Source organism: Notolepis coatsorum, assembly GCF_963971535.1.
Source record: "Notolepis coatsorum genome assembly, chromosome: 8".
Lineage (NCBI taxonomy): Eukaryota > Metazoa > Chordata > Actinopteri > Aulopiformes > Paralepididae > Notolepis > Notolepis coatsorum.
Window position 1 is genome coordinate 143,065,954 of NC_140172.1, and position 9,110 is coordinate 143,075,063.

The following is a 9,110-nucleotide window of genomic DNA, read 5'->3' on the forward strand; positions in this document are numbered from 1 at the left end:
AGGATGATCCCCGCTACAATTGCAGCATTTTGGAACATCCGCTTTGCACTCCCTGATGTCATGACACTCTCCACACTTCATGCACCTCCGCTCACCCCTACAGGATCCAGCACTGTGGCCAAACCTTTGGCAATTATAGCACCGCAAGGGAGGCCTAATATATTCTCTGACCCTATAGGACATGTGGCCAATAGAAACTCTCTCCGGAAGGGCACTGTCAGAAAAAATCAGCAGTACAGGGGAATCACCCCCCGCCCTCCCTGGACTTGAATCGCACCACTTCAGTCACCTGCCCACCCCTCACATTTTCCAAAATATCTTGGATAGAAAGGCCCTCATATACTCCAAATATCATTCCCTTTAACCCCTGAACCTGCCTATGCATGACTGACACCTCCACCTTTACCTCTAACACCTTGACCACCTTAATAGCTAAATCAAACTGATTTTGATCAAAGCATACCCGTTTAAGCTGAACATCTGACCTCACTGTAGCCTGGAAGCCCTTTCTTACCTTACCCTCCAATGAGGCTGAGACCCGTAACGGGTGGAGATTTTTAAAACCTCCATCCCCTGGGCCCTGGCCTCTAACTTTGATCAATAAAGCTAGCTCCCCCTCCCAAACCTTCCTCACTTTACCGCTATCCCCTGGAATAGGACTGGACGCTTTCCCCCCTTGCTCCCCAGCGCTCCCCAACCCCCTCCTCCTCCCTCATCCTCCATACCCTCACGCACTGACCTCATAACACTTCTGCAACGTACTAAATGGCAAGTCCTAAAAATACTAGGATCACTAGCTGAAAAAGAAAAACAGACAGGAATAGAAAACACAGAGCAAGAAAAATAAGACAGAAAGACCTAGAGAGGGCAGACAGACCAACCTCAATCCTCCTGTTAGCTTATTGACAGCTGGCGTTCACCAAACACAGACAAGTGAGCAAACTTTCCCTCTCCAGCTTATCCGCACCAACTCAACACCCAACAGCTAAATCCAAGTAGAAAGATCCCGATCGGTCAAATAGGACCGATTATAAATACGAGACTACTATCATCATAGTAAACAACGCCCGACCAGAGCCATTCAAAACATCTGGCGCGCCAATTCACCACTGCCTTGACAACCCGTCCCATCGAGTTGTTTACAGCTTCTTGCTCTGCATCTCAGTCGATCGTTGGCTCAGTATTTGTACTTTCAAGACTTTTTCAAACATCAACGGAGCTACTAGCTAGTTAGCTTCGAAGCTAAAACCATTAGCGTGCTATGTTTTTACGCGCACGAGTTTGACGTCACGTGTGCGCACGAGTTTGACGTCACGTACGCGCCCGCCCGGGCTGCGTGATTACCAAACCAAGCCGCATTTCTCGGAGACGCTCTCTGATTGGCCGACGCTTGTTTCTACACTGGTTAAGCTTAGGCACTCTTCGAAGTTGGTTAAGGTTAGAGTTTGTCTTAGAGCATGGCGATAGAACGCCAGGTAGTTTGCAGGCTGTTTGGCGTGGAAATGGGCAAAGACACAGCTCGTCACGGATTGGGCAAACGCGTCAGTGGCCAATCAGAGAGCGTCAGTGTGCCAATCGCAGAGCGTCTCACAGAGAAATGCGTCTTGGTTTCGTAAGCACGCGCCCGAGCTGGTCTTCTTCTTCTTCAGTTTTGTATAACAGCGGTTGGCAAACAACTTTTAAATGTGCATTACCGCCATCTGGTACCTGTGGTGTTATCCTAGTGTAGAAGGGTGGATTATCCCTGCTTGTGGGAGTAGTAGTACACAGACACTGGGTAGTAGGATACTATAGTATTGGACCTATAAGTACCCCCGTCTTTGGCCCGGAACGTCGTTCTGGAGGGCTTGCAGCTGGAGTGGATGGGGCCCAGGATTTACTAACCTGGGGACTGGTACTCTGGTCTCCCTCGCCTTCCAAGGCGGTCAGCAGTAGCTCCCCACACACCCTCACTTCCCCCAGTACCTCCGACAGCCCTCCCACACCCAGTGACTGTCAGTTCAATAGTATTATTGGGCTTCCCTTTAAGCAGTACCCTTCCTTGACCACCTGTATAGACCCTTCAAATGCTATTCTGTGAATGGGGTGTAAGGGTTAAATAATTATGCAGTCACAATATTTACCCAGGGGTTAGAATAGCAAATGGAAATTGGAAGAAACAGACACACACAATGATCCCAATAATGTCTGCTTTTACTGAAGCCTGGGCATGTTATCCATTACACTTAACACTGTCATTTATTAATACATGGCACCGGGTGCTCTTGCTATTATAATGTAGGGGAAGCTCTTCCCACCATAGGCACCGTGTGCTCAATACATTAAAACACCCCGCTTGTACTAGGGGAACCCAGGCATAAAATAGAGACACATTGGGAGTTCAAATAACCAAATAATCAAATAACAAAATAAAACCAAGTAAATGTGGGCCCACATTACCAAAAGAAAACCTAACCTAAGCCGGCTTAAATTGTTCGGGGTACCCCTTAGACACTGGTTGTTAGCGTTCACTTGAATGGACGTTGCTGTTGATACACGTGGTACCGTTAGTACTTAGCCAAGATGGCGGACCCACCCTTGTCACCGCTCGTCCAGGTGACAAGATGGCGTTGGCGATCCCGCGAGCACAGCCAGCAGGCTGGGCGAACAGCATAGGCAGTGGTTAGCTGGAGGAGCGTGCTGGATGGCGTCCTCTGCTGGTGGGAAGAGGCGTCCTCTGTACCGTCTGGGAGACGTCCACCGCGGCTGTTGCTGGCTTGCTTCTGTCGCGCGAGCTAATACTGTTGCTACCCTAAACACAGCTAAGCTTCGGGTCTGGATGCACCCTCCTGCTATATCGGTTGTACTGCTAACGCAACGTGGCTGGCTATACCACCGGTCTCTTCAGCGTCGCGCGCCCGGTTTGATTGATTGATTGAAAACTTTATTAACAGATTGCAGAATGGGTACAATACAGTACAGCTCAATACACACAATTGTTAAGGGGATGCAGACCAGAGAAAGACTTTCGTCTTGTTTACATCAGGGTCCCCCATTTTCAATTCATCAGGACATATATGACATACATGACATACAGATAGTCAGTACTGCTACATCTATACATTTATGACATACCAGATTTGCAAATACAGTACTGTTTGTGATGCAGAAGGAGTCAAGAAAAGGGAGTATATACATTTGACGTAGAAACTGTACATTGGAGGAGGTTGGGTGGGGGGGGGGGGGGGGGTTGGGTACATTGGGATATTGACAACCATACTGGGTAATTTACATTGGAGGTGGTTGGGGGGGGGGCACACTGTATAAACAAGCAAAACTGTACATTGAGGGGGGGGGGGGGGGAGGAGACACTGTACAAACAAACAAAATTGTACATTGGACTATTGACAAAACCATACTATGTAAATGACTGTACATTGGAGGGGGTTGGGTTAGGATATTTACAGGGGCCAGTGTTGAATTGCAGTCTCCCGTAGGTGTCCCTTGAGAGAGGTTTTGAAAGTGGGTAGTGATCCACATTCCTTTACAGCTTTGGGTAGGGCGTTCCACATTGATGTGGCATAATTGCGAAACGTGTTTAGTCCCTTATTTGAGCCGAATCTGGGTTTAACATGATTTGTGGAGCTCCCTCTGGTGTTGTGATCGTGGTATTCACTGACCTTTGGGAAGTATTTTGACATGTACATGGGTACCTTGGTCGTGTAGTGTATCTTGTAGACCAGGCCCATTGCAAGTTGCTGTACTCTGTCGTCTACTCTAAGCCATCGTAGGTTGTCAAAGTGGGCAGGGGTGAGGTGGGTTCTAGGAGTAAGGTCAAGCAGTAGTCTGACCAGTTTGTTTTGAGATGTTTGTAATTTTGTTTTTAGCGCCTTTGAGGTGCTTTGGTACCATGAGGTGCAAGCATAGTCGTAGTACCCCTGAATGAGTGCTCCTGCCAGAGTCTTCAGGGTATTCTTGTTTACCAGAGAGGAGATCCGGTACAAGAATCGAGTTCGTTGGTTGACTTTTTTTATTACATTGGATGCCATTTTGTCACAGGAGAGATTAGCCTCTAGGATGGAACCCAGGTAGGTAATTTCATCTTTCCTTGTGACAATATTGTCACCCACTGTAACTGAGAAGCCGTCGGTCTTGCTGAGTTTGTTATTTGAACCGAAGAGAATGGACTCTGTTTTGCCCATGTGTAATGATAGTTTGTTATCAGCGAGCCATATGCAGATTCTGCCTAGTTCCGAGCTGAGGGTTTTTTCAACCTGTAACTTGTTCTTGTCAGAGACCAGCAGGGCTGAGTCGTCCGCAAACAGGAACAAGTTGCAGTCACAAGCTGACGACATGTCATTTGCATAAATTAGGAACAGTAGCGGTCCTAGTATGCTTCCTTGTGGAACACCACAGCTCACTGTGAGGGGGGGGGATAGGGTACCGTTTACCTCCACCAGCTGTTCCCTCCCCTCAAGGTAGGATTGCATCCAGCTCACTGATAGACTATCAAAACCAATTGCTTTTAGCTTGTCAATCAGAATGGAGTGATTGACCGTGTCAAAGGCCTTTTGTAGGTCCAGCATGACCATGCCGCAGTATTTGCCTGCGTCCACCTCTTGTTTGATGTGGTCATTCAAATAGAGAAGGCATGTGTCAGTGGAGTGGGTAGTCTACTCAAGTCAGACGGAGCCGCTAGCAGCATACTAATACACCGCACACAGTAACTACTATAACCCGCTAACGTTAGACGTTAGTCTCGTTTACTCTAGACGTTAGTCCTTCGGTTCGGTATCTCTTACTCACACACTATCGCTGATACTTCTAGGATAACCCGTCACTAGCAAGTACTTCTCATCACCCGCTGCTCGTTCCAACGGGGCTCTCCTTCATTAACTTCTTCAACAGGGCTATTCCAAAGCACACGCCCGCTGTGACTGCGACTGATCACGGTCAAGTCCAACGCCGAAGAGAGCTTCCTGCTCCCTTTGCCCCCAGGTAACTCCCTCTTCCTCGTTGCTTGCTTCTCTCCACCGCTCCACCTGCCACCACTGCCACTCCGCCCCCTGCTGGCAACCTCCACTGGTCCCACTCAAGGACCGCTCCAGAAAGGGAAAAGGGCTCAATGTTATTGTTAGTAATCCATACTGCAGCCGGAGAAGAGTAGCACCTCACCTCGTCGTTAGACTGGGCGAGCTATCCAAAGGAACACTGTTAGGCTATCCAAAGGAACACTGTTAATCACACGTTATACACACACAGGGAAAGTAACAGTTAGTTAGCACTACTGAATACTTTGTAGAATATTCAGGCTGCTACACTAGTTTAGACCATCTATGTGGGCCGGGTGCGTGTATGCCTTCTACAACGCTGTTCCAGTTCCGAGTTGCCGTTTTGCGCTCCGATTGGCCGAGCGCGCGCATGAGCCGCGACAAGTCCCTCTGCCGTGCTGCGATGCGTGATTACGAAACCTAGCCGCATTTCTCGGAGACGCTCTCTGATTGGCCACGGACGCGTTTGCCCAATCCGTGACGAGCTGTGTCTTTGCCCATTTCCACGTCAAACAGCCTGCAAACTACCTGGCGTTTTATCGCCATGCTCTAAGAAGGTTTTGCTCTAAGAAGGTTTTGCCGGCGCGGCATTATGCATTCGTCACTACTCGCTCTATATTGACGCATAGCCACCAGCTAATATACGTTCCACAAACGCTCCACACCTCCACAAACATCCCGCAGCACAGACGCACACATCCGCACACAGCAGCACAAACATTCCCCACATTTAACATTCACAAACACACAATATTGAAACATAAACACTGCATAACGTTAAACACTAACACTACGATACCCAGAGCTCATCGCGCAAACCGGAAGCGGACATACGTAATCTTTCCTCGCCGCGTCACTCTAACGTTACCTCACCGGCAACTTATCTAATTTAACAGTAAATTAAAACATCTTTTCAAAATCTTTCTTCACATCTATATTTGTAAATTCCACATAACCTTAGATCTTGTTCTTTAAACATTACGTAGGCCCCTTACCCGCTCGCGAATTGAACTCCACCCCATACGTTAAGCTAAAACGAAAGATTTTCGCCCATCACCCCATTTTAAACAGCGTAAATACGACATTTCTCTCAGTTTTCAAAGCAATCAACTTATATACGCCAACTCCCCCACACCTTAGCTAGTATCCCTCCGTTTTAACAACGATCCGACGGTCGCAACATATTTAAAACACATAATATTCATCGCTAGTCATTACACACCAAACCCCGCCGCTCTTGCAAGACGCTCGTATTTTCAAACCTCTTTGTCTAGTTTAGCGACACGACAATTCAACATTACTTTTACAGTTATACTGTTTATTAAAACACACACGTATTTAACAACGACCTCAAGTACTTCCTATTTATCTCCTGTATCATAACACAAGCATATTTGTACGCTCTGTAAACAAGCACCTGGGGAGCCTCATGCGCATGCGCGGCGTAGGGGGTAAACAAGCGTAGAGCGCTGGTATTCACGCAGGAGAGCGCTGGCCAACGCTGGCCAATCAGAGCAACGCGGAAGGGCATGTTGGTTGCCGAAAGTATTCACGCAGCCGGGAGGCGTCTATTGTTATGACGAACAGGAAGTAAGGTTAGAGCCGGCCAATAGGAATGAGCCTGGGGCTATGTGTAGGGGGGGGGAGTTCAAGGTAACAGGAGGTTAACGTACGTTATTGCTAGGGTAAATAAATGACCAGATCAGTTCACAGTTGTAGTCTCACGTTCTTCACACACCAAGAAAAAACAACAACTAAATCCACACTAAATCTGTCTCTCTTAAATCATTGGAGACAATTACAGACAATATAATATAATGATGGCATCATGTTACGTTTCATAGTCACCTCTTCCATCCCACAGCCTACTCATCTTTGCAATTTCAAGATTCAGTACAATGAAAATCATGTTGATGTAGGTCAGTATACTACATGTATAACTGCCTATAGGAGCAGATGGGGGAATATCATATTTTGAATCATCCCGTTGTTTTTGTTCTCCACCCATTTATTTCAAAATAAAAGACAGTCAGGTTGCAAAGACAACACAAGCTCGTAGTTTAGTGTTTTGCCCTGTTGGAGACTGTGCTTCCACTATGAAAACGCCAAGACATTTCCCCCCTGTGACCCGTTCTCAATATTTAACCCACAAACCTTAAATTGGCGAGTGTCTGCTCGCAAGCATTCACAATGATTCTGGCTTGCACTCTATTTTATCAGTCCGGCTCTTCCTATAAATTCCATTAAATGAAAATTCTTCTGGAATCTAGTATGTCGCATTATGTCATTATCCCGCTGGCAGAAGAAGAGATGACTGTTTGCTTAATTGCAGCAGGATTTTGATTGTGCTCACTGCATGTCCGGGAGGGTCATCAGGGAGAAGCCCTCTATTCTCGTTCCTCGCTCCACAATGGTGGAACGAACTTCCCACCAGTCAGGACAGCTGAAACCTGAATTGAATGTATATATTTTCTTTTAGGATCTCTGTCTCTTAAACAGTACTGTATATTTGTATATCTTGTATGTCATAAATGTAATAGTACTGTATATCTGTATGTCGTGTATGTCATAAATGTCATGATATATATCATACATATCATATCATACATTTGTGTATGTCATAAAGGTCACGATGAATTGAAAATGGGGGATCCTGATGTAAACAAGACGAAAGTCGTTCTCTGGTCTGCATCCCCTTAACAATTGTGTGTATTGAGCCGTGCTGTATTGTACCCATTCTGCAATGTTAATAAAGTTTTCAATCAATCAATCAATCTTTCGCCGTCGACTAAAAACACACTTTTTCAATCAATATCTGAAATGAACAAAAAACAAAAAAAACGTACCTTCTTACTGTCTTATACTATCATGCACTCTTCCTACTATACTAACACATGTCTTTACTACTATGCACTCATCACTGCAGCACCCAAGTTTCAGCACTGTTTGATGGTCATCATCGCATTAGCCAGCGCAGTCATATATTCATGGTGATTTAACTGAGTGTATCATGAATATACTCACGGCTTAGAGCGCTCTCGACCAATCACAATGTGTGGTCAGACCTACCTGTTGTATAATAGATAATACAATATGACATTCATAGATTATAACGCATCTTGAATGAATGAATGAACTTTATTTAACGGATTGCAGAATGGGTAATGGGATAAATATTAGGGCAGGTGTAGTTTGCCTTCTGGTTGCACCTGATTGATTGATTGATTGAAAACGTTATTAACAGATTGCAGAATGGGTACAATACGAATACAGTACGGCTCAATACACACAATTGTTAAGGGGATGCAGACCAGAGAAAGACGTTTGTCTTGTTTACATCTGGACATTTACGGTGGCCAGTTTCGAATTGCAGCCTCCCGTAGGTGCTCTTTAAGAGCGGTTTTGAATGTGGGTAGGGATTCACATCTTTTTACGGCGTTCCACATTGTTGTGGCATAATTGCGAAATGTGTTTATTCCCTTGTTTGTGCCGAATCTGGGCTGCACATGATTTGTGAAACTCCCTCTGGTGTTGTGGGCGTGGTATTCACTGACCTTTGGGTAGTATTTCGACATGTACATGGGTTATAAACACTTGGATACATGTACATGGGTACTAAGTACTTGGATACATGTGCTATAAAGAGAAATAAAGATTCGACATTAGAACAAAGATCATCCCATCAAAAAAGAGACATTCGTTCATTCATTCAATCTTCATTTCAATAATAATACTAATACACTTTATTTGTATAGCACCTTTCATACAAGAATTGCAGGTCAATGTGCTTCACAACAGAAAAAAGACAAAATCACATTAAGGGTTTACATCACATTTTTCACATTAGGATCTAACATCCCAATAGACCACCTTGTTTATGTTTTAATTCTACTGCAGTTTTAAAAATAGACAATAATAAAAAGAGTAAAATAGAATAGACAGAGTAAAATAGTGCAATCGTGTAGTGCAATAAAATAGTAGAATAGAATAGACAGAGTAAAATGATGCAACAGTGCAGTGCAATAAAATTGTTCTGGATTACTGTTTAACAGTTTAAAACCAGCTTTACCTTCCCTGTTT